The 19,900-nt window shown below is 53.8% G+C and overlaps 1 long non-coding RNA gene across 1 annotated transcript; it reads right to left on the bottom strand.

The window, feature by feature from the left end:
* Positions 1 to 9,931: 9,931 nt before the first annotated feature.
* Positions 9,932 to 19,699, bottom strand: LOC125385876. Its single transcript, XR_007225602.1, has 2 exons — positions 19,521 to 19,699; positions 9,932 to 10,434 (listed from the first exon to the last, which is right to left on the bottom strand). It is a non-coding gene; the product is annotated as an uncharacterized LOC125385876 (long non-coding RNA).
* Between the last annotated feature and the right edge of the window lie 201 nt (positions 19,700 to 19,900).

The raw sequence follows: 19,900 nt of genomic DNA, 5'->3' as shown, positions 1-19,900 counted from the left end.
AAAACAAACCGTGGAAGCGTCTGAATGCGGCGAAGGGCTCGAAAGCGTGGTCCTTATAGGAGTCGTGCGGCCCACGCGCACCTTCTCGCCGGTTTTCTCGATGGCCCGGCGAGTGCCGTCGCTGTCGGCTCGGCTCGCACAACTGGTTTTTTAAACGCAGCCAACAACGATGCCTATACGCGCCGTGCCGCTCCTCTCTTCGCTCACGTCCCGTCTCTCTTTCGCCGTCGGTGTCTCCCGTCTCGTTTCTTTTTTACTGTTCTTTATAATCGCCAGTCGCCAGTACTCCGGGGACCGGGGACCGGGTCCCGAAAGGCTGGCCTCTCTCGCCTCTAGCCGCGAGCATTCCCCGCTGCTATTTCGGCTCCGTCGCCCTACACACCTCGCCGCCAAAATCCTGCTAAACTCGATTCTCGACCTTCTTTCGACCAACTTTTCACCACGATCGTGCTCCACCAGCCAACGATTTCTTCCGTTCTTCCCTTCGCTTTTCTCCGCCCGATCTAAACCCCTCTATCGAGTCGACGAAGCGGCACGGAACGGTTGCGTCGGTGGTACCGACAGCCTGACCTTGATTCGAGAGGGTCGCGACGCTCCTTCGCGATGCGCACGAACGCGGGCTTCTCTATGCCGAAATTCTCGGTATTCGGAGCGAGACGAGTCCCCTCCGGTGCGAAGATGGGACCGGCGCGTCGTCGCACCGGCGAAATAGTCGAGCGGTTCTCGGTGTCCGGCGAGAGGAGCAAACGAACAACGGAATACTTGGAAGCTAGAACGAATCTCGGAGGTAATGGCGAGCGTCGACTCAACTTTATCCTCCTCGGCCAACGTATCTCTTCTCCTCTCTGTCTGTCTGTCTGTCTCTGTCTCTGTCTCCGCCTCTGTCTCTCTTTCTCTCTGTGCTTCTCTTCTTTTAGTTTTGCTGCCTCTACAAATACGTCTCTCGGTTCGCCGTGGCGGCGAGCGTTCGCGCTTACCTTTGCTCACTGATCGCCCAGTGTGTACAATGCGCGCGAGAGAACAACTTAGAACTACGCAGGAAGCAGAGGTCGGCGACGGTACGCAACGGTCCTCTTTATTTTCTTCCACGTCACTTTATTTCCTTTTCGTTTCGATCGCAAATTTTCCGTCGCGTCGAACGTCTCCGATCGATCGCGTCGCGATTATTACCTCGATTACTGCCGCGATTACTACCGCGACTACTATCGAGATAGCCGTGCTATCGGTCACCATGATCGCGCTTGTCCAATCAAACAGACGTATTTTAAGCGTTACGACGTCGATGCCTATTAATTCCTTTACGAGCTCGTAAAACGATAATAGCTGTCGACCAAGTGCACCATTGGCCGTCTCTACGGTGCAGGAATTCGAAAAACACCGGGACAACGCATCGGCAGAATTTCTTTCTCGCGCTTCGCATCGCCAACGATTCAGCGGTATTCCTCCGCGTATCTCGGCGAGGAACACCGGTCGACATAATAAATCAATCGGACGACGGCTGTGTTTCTCAAGACAAAATGTTTTCGCGCTTAAGTAATATCCTGTTTTGCTTTTAAGCTCGATTTTATCGCGTCGCAATGGGATAATGTCGATACTTGCACAAACAGGTGACATTCCTGCCTGCGTTTTTTTCTAAGTCGTTAACTCGTATATCTAATGCCACGCCAGTGCGTCCGGTTATAAGCACCGGTCACCGAGTGTCGCGAACACGGCTTCTTGAAATAAATCCTTCGGAAATCCTAGCTGGTATTTCAAAACACCGGTGGACTCCGCCGTTCGCTCGTTCCACTTTGCTCGTTTAGCGAAGAAAAAAATCTCGTTCGACGCGATACGCTTATTTCCCGCGTTTCTCGCTGAACCGTTTCGTTGACAAAAACCTGGTTTCGGCTGCGCCGGTCGCGTGGAACGCCGTTCCCGCGGATAAGACGAGCTTAACGGGGGTAAACTGCAGACGGCAAACCAAAGGGGCAATTAACCGTTTCTATTCGATTATTGTAATTTACTTCTCAAACACAAACAGCAGCGAACCTCGTCTCTGGATTCTACGCGGCGCACACGCGTCGCGCTTGGAAAATTCGTGAGCGCGGTCCGCGAAACCTTCTCCCCCGATTCCACCTTGTCTGCCGTTTGCCTCCCTTTCGCTGCCGTTCCCTGTGTTTACACGCGTCCGAACGAACGCGCACAGAGTTCGATGAATAGCGTTCGTTTAACGCCACCGAAGGTCGCAGCCAAACGAGTTTACACCGACGAAAGACTCGGACCAACTCGCGGCGGCAAAAGGACCTCGTCGCTGACCGAGTACCATCGGCGATGTTTGGCGAATTCTCGCGGAACGAATCGTCGCCGTTTCGTAACGAGGACCAAGGACGTGAACGAGAAAAAACCGTTGATGCCTTTTCGACAGAGGCAGAAGGGTTGGTTCGGTTGGTTGGCGCATTCATCGGATCGAAGAATGATCGATATGCATAGGTTGACGGGGCAGCGCGAACGGGTCGCGTTTTCGGTTGGACCCTCGTTTGAATAACAGTGGAAGGAAATTTCCCTAAACGGTTGCGCAGGGTCGGCTTGGCTCCAGTTGCGTGTCATAATAAAAGAAACGCGTTAACTCGGCCCGCAGCCATCGCCGGATACGCTTACCTCTTGGCCCGAGTCGCGGCGTCGCTCGTCGTCCCAGCCACCATCACCACCACACCGAGTCTTGCCGACCGAGAGAAGAGCGCACGGTGTTTGCCTGTCGATCGCAATGCTCCTTCCGCTACCTGCTCCCCATTGACGTGGCACGGGGTGCGACCAGCGATGGGTTCGATTCGAATTTCCAACCGACCCCTTTCCGGCCCCTTCGATCGAAAGAAAATTTGCATTTTCGCGTATCGCGCGCCAAATCGATTCGCCCGATTTCGTTGCCACGATCGGCACGAACGGGTCGTTGGAACGCGACGCCGCGATCGAATCGATTCCGAGGCAAGTCGTTAGAAAAACGCTAGTAGGCATCGTCGCCCGCCACGATTTTAATCGAGGAGAAATGGAACGATCGGATGTGCCGCTTACGGGGAATCCAGCCTATCTGCCATTGACAGGCCTGTAATGGCAAAAGGGAGAGAGACGCCTTTGGAACAGGTCGCGCGCACCTGGAGGAAGTCGTGGTTTTTCAGGTGAACGTATACGCTCGGTGCAACCTGAATCGTCCTTTTTTCTGCCGCTCCGGTGCGCTGTCTCGCGTGTCGCGAGAGGCCCGCTTTCCACCAAAAAAGCAGTCGCGTTGTTCGTTCGCCACTCGAACGCGACGAACGAGGTGCTGCCTCCGCGAACCGTGTATTTTACCATAGACCGTCGGAATTTCCAGTCGACGTACCTAACTGAATTTCTAGTAGACGAACGCGCACCGTTTCGCCGCGAGAAACTGCAAAGTCCACAGAAGCCACGCGAACGCCTGGCAGCTGGAAACCGCGACGACGAATCTAATCGTAAACGCACACACGCACTCGCGCCCCTTCGCGAACAATTTATTAGATAGTCCCGGATAACTAGCAATGCTAATAAAAGGCCGGCTCGGGGAAGCTGAAACGCGATAAGAAAATCCAGGCTTCGGCTCGGTTTCCGGGTCTACTCGACTTTAGACCGCCGCGCGGACGACTATCCTCCCACGCTCTCGACCGCGCGGCGTTTCGTCTTTGCCGACCGAAAGAGAAAGATACGCTCTCCGATTCCTTGCAACTGGTTCAGCCTTCGCGAAACAAACTACCGCCGATTGCGTGGTTCTGCTCCAGTAATTGGCAAGGATCGTTCCTCGCCGGCGACTACGTCGACGAAGCGACCGTTGAAACTGACGGCGAATGATCGATCGATCGATAGATCGGTCCGGCAACGCGACATTTTTCGCGTCGTTCGACGTAATTAACCGGTAGCGGCGACGCTCGCGAACGTTCGCCGATTAACGAGTTACCGTGGAAAAACGGGAAAGGCGTTCGTTCGCGCGAGAAAAGCGCGTCGGAGTGCAGGCGAAAAGAACGAGAAAGAGGAAAGAAGAGTGGAACGAGCGCGCGGTGGACAAGGCGCTGGTAGAAGTGGCTGGATTTACGCGTCCGTCGAGCGTTACGTTCCGCTCGTTGTCGCTCGAAAACCATCGAGTAACAACCTTCTTGGCGACCCGTAAATCGCGGTGTATCGTTCGAGCGCGGATCTCTTTACGATACGCATCGACTGACGACGACTGCCACGAAAACGGCCGCCGATCAAGTGGAACGCGTTCTACTTAGCTTGCACGCGTGCGACCGGTCGTGCGTCCGAAAATCTTTTCCTTCACGAAATCCCCGGCCGGTTTCGCGCGTAAATCAAACGAACCGTCGGTCGAGCGTTCTTTACGCGATGGCTGTCGTTGTCGTTCGCGTCGTTTGACGATAAGCTGACAGGCTTTTTCCATCGCGCGCGATAAATATCGACTACGAGGAGGTACGGCAGAGTGATGCAACTTTAATGGAACGAAAAAGGAATCTCGTGGGGTCATTGTGCCAAGGACGGAGAAAAGGGCCGACGAGCTCGTGCGCGTAGATGGACGGTCAGGGAGAGAGAGAGGGAGCGTGTGTGAGAGATAGTGGGAGAGAGGGAGAGGGGAAAAGAGCGTGGACGAGAGACAAGGAGAGTCGGTCATCGGTTTCCCACATTTCGTTGAAGCTTGCCTAGGCCACCTGTCCGCCTCTTTTCTCGTTCACGCATACTACCGACGGCACGAGACGAGCATTCGAAGGATATTATTTGATGTACGATGAATCGGGCGAACTGGAGCGAGAAGAAAGGAAGAGAGGAGAGAAGGAGTTGCATCCTCTCGGGCTCGTGTCGTAGGTTGGACGTTTCGATGGACGCGTGCGAAGTATCGCCTACGATTCCTGCATCGTCCATTCAGGCTGCATGCGCACGGGTAAGCGGTGGTAACAGGTTCACGTGGATTAGCATAATCGTCATAAAGCATGCAGCCTCGATGAATTATTTATCTGTCGGAAGAGTCGGTGTGTACGACGGAGATACGGGGAGAGAGAAAAAGTCGAAAAGGAGAAGGAACACGTACGGGGTAGCGTTATAGCGGCGCATCGGTTCTTCCTTCTTCGTCTCGTTTCTCCACGATCGCTGTTCTTCGCTTCTTCCACGGGCCGCTATGGATGCTGGTCCGGCTCGCGAGATACGAGACAGAACGAAACGGAAGGCGACGCGAGCCGGACGAGATAGTGCGAGCGGAAGAGAGAAAGAGAGAGAAAGAGGGAGAGGGAGAGAGAGAGAGAGAGAGAGAGCGAAAGGAAGAAAGTGGGGATCTTCCATTCTCTTCCTCGTTTCGACGAGGCGCGAGCCGGCCTCGACATTTGCATATTACGCCTGGCGTTAGGTAGCCAGTCCCGGCGATGCGTTGCATTAATTTCCGATTCCGCGACAAGGGGGATGACCTTAACCCACCGTAGGACCAGACGCGTCTGATCACCGTGCCGTGGAAACATCGCCACGCGCTGCCTCGATCGTCTCCTCGGTTCCTCGCGCTTCCGGCAAACGATTTTTTTTCGCGATACCTCCGATCGTCCGGGGCAACTCGAAACAAGACGTAACGTAACGTAACGCGAACAGTCAACGGATCGGAGAAAGTCCGTTGGAAAGCGTGAAACGGTCGCTCGGAATAACGCGACGTCAACGGTTTCTCGTGAGAGTGGTCGACCGATCGAACCCCTTGAAAACGACTGCGGATCGTTCGGAAGATGCAAACGCATCGGTGCCGTGGTGTCCTCGCCTCCGATGGTTCCCCCTCTCCCGCCGACATCGGTCCGATAGGCAAAGTAGCGATGGTCGGGAACAAGAGGAGCGGAAGTCGAGAGGAGACACCGTGAGAATCTTTCCGAGAGTCTTCGCTGGTGGCAGGCCGTGTTGCTTTTATTATAAATCTCCGATGATCGGTAGGAGGAGGAAGGGGGGTTTACGAGGTAGCTTGGCTGTTTGAATAGGAAGAGCCCAGGTAATATGCCCATTTGAATATACCTGGTTCAGCCTCTTCCTCTACCCCTCTGTCTCGGCTTCTCGTTGCCAGTGGCAGTGGCCCGGTCGTTGCATAATTTAAAATTCAAGGGTTGCTGCTCTGCCGGGAAAGAGAAACTGTGCGTGGAAGAAGGCAACGCGGACGGCCGTAGAAAAGGGGTGTACGGGTGGAGAGGGTACGGGCCAGCGCGCAACCCTTCTCCAGCCGATCTGGAACAATAAACACCGTGGAAAGGGTGACCCCGTGCTATCGGACGGATATATCCTCCGCTCAGGTACGCGCGATTTTGCATAGATCTCCATACGTTACGTATCCCTTTTCTCTTTTCGACCGACGTTTAAAGGTCCAGGTATACATTCGAACGGTGTCATCCCTATGGGAAAGTGTATGCAAACCATTGTGACCCCCGCGTTCGTTCCTGCTCAACCGGGGTGAAGGGGGTGAGGAAGGGGTTGGGAAGATCACACCCCTGAGATAGATGATCGTCTCCGAGGCATCGTCGTCGAACCGTGTGCGAACCGAAATCCTTTCCTTCCGTCTTTCCTTCTTTCCTTCCTTCCTTCCTTTCTTTCTTTCTCTCGCCCGCACCCCTTCGCAAACCCTTCTGCCATTCGACGCTCTCTCTTTTTCCTCTCCTTCTCGAGGAGACAATCGTGCATACGTAAATAGCCTACGTCTCGAACGCACGGTGTATCCTCGCGTCGATGCCGCTGCTGCCTCCTCGAATCGGGATCAATCGGCGCGAAAACGTAACGGGCAGAGGGGACGACAGAGAGAAAACGAGAGACGAAGAAAGAAGAAGAAGAAAGCATCCTATTGTTGGTGGAAGAAGCAACCGCCGAAGGAACGACAACGATATCGTCTCCTAACCCAGATCCGATCGAAGCCGTTTCCTCTTTCCTCCAACCCCCACACCCCTTCAACCACCTCGGCCGTTCGATTCGTTCGAGGCGTTTGTCACAGCCCGTTGACGGAAACGTCGAAACAGAGAAAAAGCAGAAGGAAAGTCATCGAGAACGATAATTCGCGGCGCTACGCGGTCCATCGAGCACGAACGGCCAGGTCGGCACGAGCCAGGCAGGTGCAGCCGAGGCGCACGGCCGACGTCCTTTGCACCTGATGAAATTAAAATAAACGCAGTCATCTCATTTTCATCCTCATTAGTATACGACGAACAAGTGGGTTAACGGCTTCCTACGAGCAGGAGAGACTCGGGGCCCAGACCTTCTCCCCGCTCCCCCCACCCTCTGCCGTTCGTCCTCTCTTTCTCTCGTCTCATTCACGGGGTAAGGGAATCCCGCATAACATTAAAACCTCTAAGGCCGTCGAGGAGAGTCTGTCCTGCGTGGCTGAGTGCAGGAGCGCGCGCGCGCGCGCGCGTCTTCTCTCTTTTCATCTTTCCATCTCATCGCTGTACCAGACCGTTTCTTCGAGGTTTCCTCGGAGGTAGGACGCGTGTACGCGACACGCGTCTCGGTTTCCTCGGCTAATCGCCACCGCGCCGGGTCGAGGCTTTTGTTTCGAAGCCGGCAAAAAACGTTGCGTGTTGCTCGAAATCCCTTCTCTCCATCGACTGGCTACGTCGAACCTCTGACGGTCGCGTGCCAACTAACCACCTATGAAACAGCCCGTGCCGAGCAAACCTATGCTAATGTATGCCGCGTATGCATCGTTCGTCCTTCCTTCCCTTCTCGCTCTCCAACTCGCGTTTCTTTTTCCTTCCCGCCGCCGCCGCCGCCGCCGCCACCCTTCCACGCCTCCCTCTTTTTCGCACCTTCGCACACGTGCAACGCGTTCTCGTGCCAAGTAACCGCGGACGCTTTTCCATCTATCCGTTCGAGTCCAAGGCCGTGGCGATTCGACGAAAAGTAGCGCGCACCACCGCGGAAAATTCGTCGTCCATCGATCTGTCTAGCGACAACCGTGGATATTGCGCCGGTTGCCGCAATCCCCACTGACCACCTGCTATAGCGTAACCGCAAGTTGCATATCGCGATTTCGTTGGATCGCGTGCGTCCGCTTTTACCGAAGAAACGCTTTCTAATTAGCGGCCGAATCGTTACGCAACTGCGTTACGATCGAGACCGTTGCGTTATGTCGCGTCCCGTCGTTCAAAGTCGTTCGCCGATATATGTAGGTCAAACGCGTTGCCGAACACGGGCACACGTCCGCCACGTGTTTGTGTATTCTATTAAAACGATAGGAAAATGATAAAGCGGGTGATTAATGATACCTCGTGGAAGGTGAAGGATTAATGGCGACTATAGCCGCGACTACCAGATCGGCGGACGTATAATGCTAATGCGAATTGACCGATGAATACGAAAGCCCGTTACACGCTGCTGCTCGCACAGAGCCTGGTAACTTCATTAACCGTGACAAAACGAGACGCGCGGTTTCATAGAAGAATGCGAGTTGACGTCTTACTGAGCTCGCGATACGCCGCAGCGGCAAAACCCAAGCCACGCCACGCCACATCGCCATCGAACGATGTAACGTATGCGCGTGTTTGTCGTTAGGCGCGCTTAATAAATTTCCTGCTAGCGATGCGATTTATGCGTTCTCCGGCGAAAATTGTTTCGCGCGCGTTCATCGTTCGGCTATACGTCATTTTCGTGATTCCACTTGCCATTACCGCGGATATCCCCCCTTCGTCGCTCTGTCTCGCCAGATTTCTTCTTCGTTTTACCGGTTTCTGCCACTTATCGCACTCTGTCCGCTGTTCGCTGCGCGTCCATCGTACGTTGCACGTTGACGCGCAAACCAATTCGAACCGTTAACGCGCGGTTCGTCGAAAAATTCCTGCGAACGTACGACAACGGCGAGCCGTTATGTACGCGAAAAGCAGAAAACTTGTCAACGGTGCGGTGCCGCGTAGGTACCGCGAAGCCGACGCACGTGTGCGTTGGTTCAGGTAAGGCGACCATGTGGGTGCGACTGCAACTGCGAAGTTAGGTCAGCTAGGTGGAATTCTGGCGCGTATGGGTCAGAAGGCGCGACACTCCTTTCCAACTAACGGAGTTTACGTTGCTCGAAAAGTCGTGTCGTTCGTCGGCGAGCAGATATTCGGCGGAAATTTTAATCGACACGGCACACCTCGTAACTCGACCGAACTCGGTCTCGCGCCACATTACGAAAGGAAGGGGTCTCCGTTATTAAAAACCGAATCGATCGAGTCGTTGTTGATGCATTTCGCTCTCTACTTACCTCCGTGGTAAGCCGTGGCGCGGCTCGATCGGCCCGTCATGAATTTTAACGAAATCTCTTTATTATTTCCCGATATCGGAACGAAAGTCCGGCCGGTTTATTAAATGAAAACAATTACGATCGGGGCTATCCGCGATTCCGATTTTAACGAGCGATTCTTTGTACGTGGGAAATTGAATTTGTTTGTTGCGGGAGGTGGCGACGTCGCTGGAGAAAAAAATCCAGCCATCACTAGCCAGCGGGCCTTTGCCAGGTCTAATGAAATTATTGGAACGCTACGCGTTTCCGTTCTTCCCGTTTGCCACCACCGAGCTATAATCGTTCGCTCCGATCGTCCCTTAATAGACGAAATTAATCGAAACGCGTTCACTCTGCAAACGCTTCGATTCGACGACGAGAGAGCTCCAGCGACCTCGTCGTACGTCGAACGCGATCTCGAAAACGAGCTGCCGAGTTTTACACGGTGACGTAGCAACGCGTCGTCGACGTCTTTCTACGGTTTGACGGGGCATGAAACGTTGTGCGGATAACGAGGCTGGAACAGCAAGCATTCCGCCAGGATTCCGGACTCTGACAACCAGTATTTACGATCCGAGGTTAATCTCTTTGCGAGGCAAAGTCGACGGTGAATCGATCTTTGGTCGATCCATCGTTAGTTCGAAAAATGACGGGTCGGTTGGTCCTTGTAATTGAACAATAAAACAAACACGTAGCAACGTTGTTACAAGTATATATTTGAAAGAAACAATTTTACACAGACACTTTACAGTACACGTTGTTTTCCATACAATCGTCGTTACGATAAACGTGGCGAAAATAAAACGACGCGCGAAGACGAAGAAGGGTCGAAAGGGTGAAAAGGGCTCGTCGCATCGATCAGCCGATCGCCACGAAAACTCGCATCGCGATTCGCCGTGGTCGTTTGGACCGTGTTCTGAGCAGGCCGCGCGGTTGCGCGACGTTTGCGCAAAAAATTATATTAAATTATCACTCGACAAATTAAACAAATTTCACCGCTGCGTGTACGCTTCATTCCACGCGGACGTACGAGCAAATATTACGTCGATAAACATAGCCGCTTCTGAAAGGATTCGCTGTGTCTCGTAGCGTCGCGTAAGGTCGCTCTTCAGCCTCCGCTATTCTCTCTATCTATCTCTCTCTCTCTCTCTCTCTCGCTCCGTCTCTCCCTCCAGTCCATCGCCGGGACTCCAGATGTCCTGCGAACAGAAAATTATCGGATCTAAGCAACGCGACCGTATCCTTATCGCGCCGTACTTTCCGACTTTCTGTACCACGCGAGAAGATTTAGCGCTGCGGCGAACGATACGAGCGTCTTGACATCTTCCAAACAGACGTTGCGCAACTCGTTAAAGACCAAAGTGTGCAAGTACGTGACGCGACGCGGTGGCATTGCGTCGGTAATGAAAGATCGCGAACGCGACGAGGTCGGAGAAAGCCGGTCGAAATAGGCGTGGAACGATCGTCGACCGAAAGAAAATGTCCAAACAGCCAACGACGAGGATACTTTTTCGCCGATAGAAGGAATTCCTGTTGGGCGATCTTTCGACTCGGCGGTGTGCGTGAATGCGTGTACGAGCTACGAGGTTGCGAATACAAACGTCGCATAGGCGACGATCGACGTGAGTCGGCCTCTATAAATAGTCGACCGCTGTGCTGCGAAAAATCACTGTTTTTACGATAATTACCGTCACTTAGTGGCCCTGCTCCTTTCATCGCGTCTCACCGTACGTCCACGCGCGTTGCCACCTATCCGGTTCCCTACATCGCGTTCTCGAACGTCGGCCAACATACGCCTCTATCGTGGCTACTCTATCCGCTCTCTGCAATTAACGCGCTCGACCTTTTGTTCCGCTCGCTGGATACCGGCAGCGACATACCGGCGTATAAAAGTCGAAACGCCAGATACGACGAGCCTTATCGCCAACCGACTTACGCTTTCGACTTACTCGCGTCTGGTATCGAGATGTCGGAGACGGAGATTCGCGAATCGGTCGGTCGATAGGCGAAGACCGACGTGTGTGGGCACGCGTGCTCGGTTCGCAAAGGTCGAACGATATAGCAGTATTCGGCAACCGCTTCTGCGGCTGTTGGTCCTCGTTGCTGCACGAGGTCTCGCGGCCGGTTAGACCGGGGCCTCACTCCCCCTCGATTCTTCCTTCCCGTCTTCCATCTCGGTCCCTGACCCTCTTCTCTGTCTTTACCCAATTGCGTCTCTCTGCCCCTCGACGTCCAGGGCCCCGTCTCCGTTTCTTTCTCCTTCCGTCGTGGTGGTTCAAATAAGTCAAGCCGCTTTTATTCTCGGTCTCTCGGATATTCTTTATAGCGGCGGTGGCATCCCTAGGCCCTCGGCCCTCCCTCTTCGATACGTATGCCGTACGTTATGAAACGCAGGCAGCAGCGCACGGCGCAAACTACAAGAAGCGAACGGGTACGGGCGGCCCTCGTGTTCGGTCCCTTACTTATTGGACAGTTTACACGCCGTGCGTTTTCATGGCCCCCGGCGCACTTCGAATTATACGAGCTCGCGTCTCTCTTCCCTCGCGAATATTCGTATATCGACGAACACCACCGTTCCAGAGATACGCGGCGCGTACCTAGCCTCGCTCCGTCGATGCTAATTTTCGTCGTCTAATTTTCGAATAAGATCGTGGTAAACTCGATTCCGCGAAAAAGAGCTGGAAACGAGCTGAGAAGAGCAGCGGCGGTGTTTCTTCCGTGGTGGTGGCAACGCGTCGGGACGGTAGGTTGACGGGTCTCAGGTAAGCGGTCCTGACGCGAGTCTCGTGAAATAGCGGTTAATAATATGCGCGCCAAGTTTATGTCGCCGGTAGATTCATACGTCATGGCTTTATTGTGACTCCTCGCCAAGGTCCGGGGATCCTCGTGAGACGGCGTTTGCATAAAAATACGCCGGGTGATTGAGTACTTTAGAAAATTTAAAGGCTATAGATTACGAACCGCGCGAGGGAAACAATGCTTTGTCACGGACGTCGAGCTGGTTTCCTTCGACGCCAGCAGGGGTGACCACCGGGAGGAGCGTTGCGAGAAATTTTCGAGACGATTTCCGGGGTGGCGTGATTTCACCGTCGATTTCCGGCCGGACCGCTTCTCCGACGTCACCTTTGTAATTTATCGAGCTCGGAGTGCCTCTAATATTCTCGTTTCGGCTATCGACCGCCTTAATCTCGATACTTCCAATTATGTCCGGCAAAGATGTCCTCGATACCCTGGAGAAAAGCCAGGATAGGCCAACCTCGAGAGCGAAAGACGGCGGGCGATCGAAAAGGAAGAACGAACGAAAGAAGAACGAAAGAAAGGAGGAGGAAAGGAGGGGCAGGAACGTAAAAAGAAAGAGAGAAAGAAAGGCAGGAAGAGATAGAGGAGGTTCCACCCGCGGTGAGATCCGGACGAATAGATGATTATCGGGCATATAGGAAATTGAAAGGGTGTCTAAGGAGGTGTCTAGCGAACAGTTCGCGGGGGCGGTTTTCTCGGCAGGGTGGCACTCGACTTATGGGGTCTTAAGGGTATTCGGACACCCACACGGAAAGATGCTCCTCGCCGATAGCCGCTGCCTACCTCGGATAATAGGTTCCACGGGTTTTCGAAGCACGCAGAAGCCACCTTCGTCTGTTGGATCGTCTTAGCTCCTGCCCCCCCCCCTCGCTCTCTCTCTCTCTCTCTCACTCACTCACTCTATATCTTTTTCTTTCTCTCTGTCTCTCTCTTTTTTAGTTAGTCTCTCGGGCCGCGTTCGAATCGAGGCGAGTCGAACCGAGCCAGGCCGAGCCAGGCCGTACCGATCCGGCCGATCCAGTCGATCCGACCCGATCTTCCTTCTCTGTTTTCGTCTCGCACGCACCGTCAGGTGCACACCTCTCTGCGTTCTCCGATCGCTATCTGCCAAATCACTATCAATCACTCGCCGATCCAGACACCGGCCGCCGCTCAATGAACCAACCTCCGAACCGATCCCCGCTAAGCCACCTTTCCTCTCGCGATAAATAAATCGGACTAGCGACTTTAACGAGCCGTCTCTCTTCCTTTCTCTTTTCTTCCGGGGGACAAGCTCGATTCAAGGAGAATGGTAGTGGAGGATCAAACGCGCGCGAATAAAAAGGATCGCGACTTGCTCGATAACCGTCGAAATTTTGTTTGTTCGCTCGACGTTGCCTGTACGGCCAGCTCGGGACTGGTTCGGCCGCTCCGCGAACTCTCGTTAAGCTTCACCGTGAAATTTGGCAAGTTGCTCGCTGCTCGTGGATCATCGATCATGCCGCTGATGGGCCTTGAAACAACGCGCGACCATATCGCTGACACGGAAGCCTCCGGCTAACCGGACCGAGCTCGTCAAATCGCAATTAGACGGACGATTTAAAAGAAATTTTTCATCGGGCCGACTCGCCGCGATTCTCGTTCGGCGGCGAGGCAAGGCGAGGCGAGGCGAGACGAGCGATCGAGGACGCGGCTGCTCGATTCGGGAGCGAGCCGCTGTCAGCGTGCTACGTAGCACGAGAGATCGTTGTAGCGGGCAACCGGTGCGCAATGGCCCGAGACCGGGCCTTTATTATCGTCACGCCGATACTATCGCCACGCGATTTATAAACCATCTAAGTATAAGCGCCGCGCGACAGGAGCAAACCCTCGCCAATAGCTCGCTTACCGTTAGGCGAACGGTCGCGCGCGCCATACGCTGGACAAATGCGCGTGTCTTGCCCCCTCTCGATTAAATCGTTCGATCGTTCGATCGTTTGACATCCCGCTGAAAAAAACCGTTCTATTCTCGGACATTGCATCGACCTATGTTCAACGCGCGATTCCGACTAAACGGTCCGTCAACTTTCCTTCGAATCATTGTCGTTCCTTCGCTGGGCGTGTGTCGCTCGAGAACAGGGTTAGCCGCTTTACCGCTGCTCCAGCCGAATTCCGCCTACTCTGCGTAGCCGCGAAGCGTGCGTCTCCCCTAGGACTCTCCTTTCGTCGACGAGGGCTAAAGCTGTCGCGGATTAGTCGCCAGACAGTGGAACTCGCGGTGGTATCTTAGTCGACTCGCTCGAGGCGAATCATACGTCGACGATGGACCGTCCAACGACGAGACGCGAATTTTCTCGTCACCTCGAGCGATAGTTGAAAGTAAACGGACGTGGTCGGTTTGGCAAGGCGATCGTCGTCTATACATCGTATAACCCTCGAGATAGGATTACGGGTTAAAGAAACGTGCAAGATCGGAGGAAAAGATGTGTGGCAAGAGACCAACGTTATTTCCTAAAACCAAAGTCTCTGATCGAACGACGATACTCGTACGCACGACTTGAAAACAGTCCCTACCCTTTCTCCCGCGTCTTCTCTCCTGATATGGGCGCTCGTATCTGCTCGTTCGGTTACCAAACTGGACATAAATTAATCCCGTCAAACGTCCTCGTTCGTTAACCGGCCCGGGTCCCGACAGTCCCCGTACTTCTCTCCACGCTCCACGCCGCTAAGCAAGGTTAATCTTAACTTACAGGTATGGGACTTGCGTAAGCCTGTCTTGTTCTGCCATCCGACCGCTTCTCTTCGACCTTTCTGTTTCTCTCGGGTCTTCGATTCGACCCACTGCTTCGAACTTTTTGCTCGCGTACGCTCGACGACGACGACGACGACGACGACGACGACGACGACGATTAAGCACGATCTGTCGCGACTCGCGCTTAGAGAATCGCGCGATAAAAGCGGGATAAGCGGGCGAAAACGTGCCGGTCGGGGGAAGCGTTGCCGATATTCAAACCCGGCCAAACTTTCCCGTCGAACGAAGCGACGTATCGAGACGCTAAGCCAAGGTTTAAGACTCGACTTAAATCCGATGCGAAAGTGATGCAACCGGTCGCAGCTGCTCGATTACCGTTTTACCCAAAGTACGTCTAAGGATACCGCGCGTTACCGGTTCCACGGGACGAGCCTTATCGGGCGATCAATCGTGATCGCCTTCGATCGATCGATCGTTGGATCGCGTCGCCGAACGACTGTTCCCGCTAATGACTGTGCGGATCCTTTCGAAAAAAACCTACCTCCCGGCTCGGGGATTTGCGACTAACGAACGCCAGACAGTTGGAACGCGACGCAGCCAAATGCGTTTCACTTTTTTCCACGCTTACCAGTTGCCGCGTATTCGATGCCGTCGCGAATCTGCGATTCGAAGGTCGAACGTCTCCGTGTGACGAACCGCGAAACTCGAATCGTTTAAATGCATCGACAACCATCCTTTCGCTTCGTTTCGTTTCGTTTCGTTCCGTTTCGAGCCATCGAACGAGATATCGCGAATACGAGGGTTCTCGCATCCCCTGCGCCATCCTGCTGTCTCCGAGTTACCGTGCGCCGACTATAAAACGATACTGCTCCGTGGCCGCCAGAGCAGGCATATTGCCGTTGACGTTGAATTAAGCGAACCCGCGAAAGAGGGTTAGATTTCCGAGGGACGTGAGCCACTCGACGTGTCCCTGCCGTGTCCGCACGGTCGAACCTCGGCGTCCACTATTTTGGCATTCGGTGAATCGTCGAGAAAATCTCACCGAGGTCGAGGAGCTTCGCGTCTCTGCGACTGTGGAGAAAAAGGGAGCGAAATATCGGACGAGTCGGTTGGCTCGGGCACTTTCATCCCTTCGTGATCGCTGTGCCGGCGGATTCGAGCTATTCCGCCAACTCCCCGAGGTTTCGCTACGGCGGGGTGTCTCGCGATTTATGCAAAATGGAACGCAGCTCCCTCGGGAGCTAGCCAGCAACGCCGTTCGACCCTCTACGCTCTACGCTATAACGCGTGCGAGGTTCGTGCCGCGGCAGGCCCCTCGGTGCCAACCCCTCCCTCCCGCCGATTTCTTTCTGCGCGTCGGTACTCGAGAAAGCTCGATCGGCCCCGGAAGGGCCCCCCTTCGCCTCGCTATTCGCACACATCCTTCGACAATCTCGAACCAGCTGCACCGAGACATCGCTTTCACGGAAAGCGCTTTTCCTCCTCGCTCGTCTTCGACGACTGAATTTCTCCGGGGCAAGTACGTACGAACGGCAATTACGCGTTTCGGCGTCGATCGTCATCGACAGGGGGGAGCTGGAGAAATTCGAAGGGACGCGATTCGGAATTCACGCAACGTTCGCGGCGATGGAAGATCGCGCAACGTTCGAAGGGTGTCGGAATAAATAGGCACTTAGGAGCCGGATGATCGAGGGACCGTGGATCATTTAATTTAATTACTTGCCGGGGGTTAATAGCAGAGATAAAGATGGCTACGCTCGTGCTGGATATTATAGAGCGTGGCCGAGAAACGCGTTCCACGCTCGACCCCAAATATAAATCGTGCCTGTGCCGCGCGGTACTCGCGACAAATACGGCAAGGGACACCCTTCCGAAATTTCACGTCTGCAAAACTGCCGTCCTACTTAATTTCCAGCATCGCTTTACCTCGTTGCCGCACGAATATCGGCCACCGCGAGCACGATTCGCGCGTTGCACGAGGAAGAGAAGTCTCGTCACGCGAGAACTCGCTCGAAGCTTGCCGCGGAGAAAAGCGTGGCGCGGCGACGCGGTGTCTCGAACATCGGGGTGGATGTAATTTCATAAACCGCAACTGTTGCCGCTATTCGGTTCGAAAGGGGGCACACGACTAACTGTTACGAGCTCGACCTTCTGCTCTTAATCGAGGATTCTTCTTTCCCCTCTGTTCGACGCGCGGATTTTCCAATTTCCCAAACAGTTGGCGCGCGTCGCTTCTCTTTCCGCGTTCGTGACGAAGGAACGCGATCGTTGGAGTTGCCGGTCGAAAGGGCCGGCGCGAGCAAAAACTTTGGCCGAAAGTATTCGTAAGCGAACTCGTAGGTATGGGCGCGTGCTACGAGGCTTGGACGCCTCTGCTTGGCTCTCGGTTCGGTCGCGCGTTCGGTAATTTCGATGGGCGGGCATATTAACGATATTCCGATGATACGTTGGGTCGTCGAGACGTCGGGGGAGACAGAGGGCGGTCCGGGGCGCGGGGGCCAGTAGGGGAGATGGTTCGAGCCGCGGATGTCTCCGGCATTGTATGCAGATGAAGAAGGCAGGGCGACAATGACTCGGGATGTCGGGGCCGAGGACCCGTTCGTTTTGAACCGAAAGAAACTCATCCGGCAGGAAAGGGGGTCCTCCTTTGGCTCGTGCTTGCCACCACCGTGCCCTTCTCGCCTCCGCTCCTCCTCACCTGCCCTCCATCCACCCAGACACGCTCTTACGTACTACGTATCCATACATTAACATGTCATCATCGCGTGGAAACCGAGCCGATCGAGCCTGCCCTCCTGCTTCTCCACCTTCTTCTTCTATTCCTTTTCCTCCTGGTACCGTGGTCGTGGTCGTGTACGCGCGACGAGCGACGCCCCCTGCGAGCACACGCGCGCTCTTCCAACTTCTAACGAAGGTTGGCGTAGGCGTCGGTCTTCGAACGCGTTTCGAGGTTTCGCGAGCAACCTCGTAACCGCGTGTTCGCGAACGAAGCTCGGCGAAGAATCGAAAAGTCGAAGGAAACCTTCGGGATACGGTCGACGAGACAAGTTCGGTATCGCGCGCGAGGGGAATTCGAAGCACGGCGAGCTGGTCGGTCGATATGACTCGGAGGGTTGTCTGGCGGATACACGTAGACGTGTGCGAAGGTAGCGCGGGCCGACGACGACGCGGTGGCAGGCGAAAGGTAGAGACGGGACAGGGGCGTCGGTGTTGGTGTAGGAAGAGCTGGATTGGTAAACCGGTCACGTAGTGCTCGGCGATGAATGGACCCGGCGAGTCGAGGCCAGAGTCGGGAATTGGCTACTGGGCATACCTCGACCACCTACCCCACTGCGTCAGCTTTAGCCACCCCACGGCAACGTAAAATTACAAAGAGGTGCTCAAACTCGGGGTTTCTCGCGCGCGCCGATCGTCACGCGAAATTGCCTCGTCGAACGGCCGAACGAGTTTCGTCGCCTACCCAGATGCTCCTTTAACCGTCGTCTTTGGAATCCACCGAGCTTGCACTTTCGCCCTCCCCCTCTCCCTCTCCCTCTCCCTCTCCCTCTCTCTCTCTCGTTAACCGTTTTCCCTCGTGTCCGTGAATTACTCGCGAGGAGGAGGGGAAGGCGGCCGCGTTCGTTAAAACGACGATCGACCGACCGACCGACCAAAGGACAACCGACGTCGCGCGTACGCGCAATCAGGATTCCATTTGCGAAATTCTCGAGGGTCCGTCTGCTCGTTGTCAGACGGTCGAAACGATCCTTGGACGCGGAGCAACCGCAGCGCGCACCCCCTTATGCAATCCGAGCCGTGCCTCTGATCTGCCATAAAGTCATTTCGTAACCCATCCCGAGGGTTAAGTACCCTCGAGTCCCAAATCCCGAGGTAACCGAGAACCCGGCGTGTTTCAAGCTTCGCGACACGATCGTTCGTCGTGCGATTTCTTCGCAACTTTTCTATTTTCCAGCGGGTCTGCTTTCCAGCTGAGTTCGAATCGAACTCGATGATCCGCCTTGGGCGGAAAGCTGCGAGAGCGGTGCAAGAAGCGCGAAACGAACAAAAGCGAGGGAAGGGTGACAGTTGGGCCGAGATTAAAAAATAAAAGCTCGTTGTAAATCAAACGGCTTGTCAACGAGCGCGGCGGCTGTGCCGGAGAAGGTATCTCGCTCGCGCCGGAGGAACGAGGCGGACGCCAGGCGAAAACCCTTTCGTTAATTGCGCATCGCAGATGCCGACCTTTGCAGCCGCTCTTTACGAGCTATTCTTTCCCTCGGTACGCGCCGAACGACCCTAGAAAAAATACGAAAGGATCGAGCGTCTTCGTGCAGAGCGTAAGTTCGCGTCGTAAGTTGCGAAAGTGGCTCTCTTTCCGTCGATTACGACTACCGCGTCGCCTCGTAATCGTAACGCGTTTGCCTCTCGTCGCCCGGTGACCGATATTCGTAAAAAATGGGGCAAGAACGGAGAAGAAAATTAATTAAAGCGAATCTTATAACTTGCGAATTAATTTCTAAATCAAATCGTTTAAAAAACAGAAAATCTGGCATTGAGCGTTGCGTTAACAATGGATGAATTATTTAGATGGCAGGTGCAATTTGTGCGATGAATCTTTTTCTGTTGCGTATGTAATACTTTGTTGGTACGATAGTCGAGTTGCTCAGTTCCGTGGATTAGATAGTCGTAAACATGCTTGTCGACAAAAATGTAAATTATAGTTCTGCTATTTTTCGAAGAGCGATGTATCGAGTGTCCGTAGCAATAAATGCGGAAGAATTTGAAAAATGTACTTACGATACAGCAGAATTACACGTAGAACATTATGCATGGTATTTCATGATCTCAAACTGTACGTAAAGTATCGTAATCGATGATGGCAGAATCGTAAGATCGTTCTTATTTCCTATGGAACTGACTCTCCGAGCGAGGCGTAAGGATATCGAAAGATTTCGAGAAAACAAGACGAAAATGAATGCAAATACGAAAGACCTGTTTCATAATACATTGACGTGGGATTTTTCATTGAAAATAGGCATCATGCTCGATGATGACGTTAAATGATTACTTGACAAAAATGGCAGATCCTACCACAAAGAATAAGAGATATTCTATTATTTATCAATAAAACAAACTTTCAAGTAGTACTGGTTTTTTTTAGCAATTTTTTACAATAA

This window comes from Bombus terrestris, chromosome 10 (assembly GCF_910591885.1).
Source record: "Bombus terrestris chromosome 10, iyBomTerr1.2, whole genome shotgun sequence".
NCBI classification, from domain to species: Eukaryota; Metazoa; Arthropoda; class Insecta; order Hymenoptera; family Apidae; genus Bombus; species Bombus terrestris.
The sequence above is the reverse complement of the archived record's forward strand: the minus strand, read 5'-3'. Positions and strand labels throughout refer to the sequence as shown.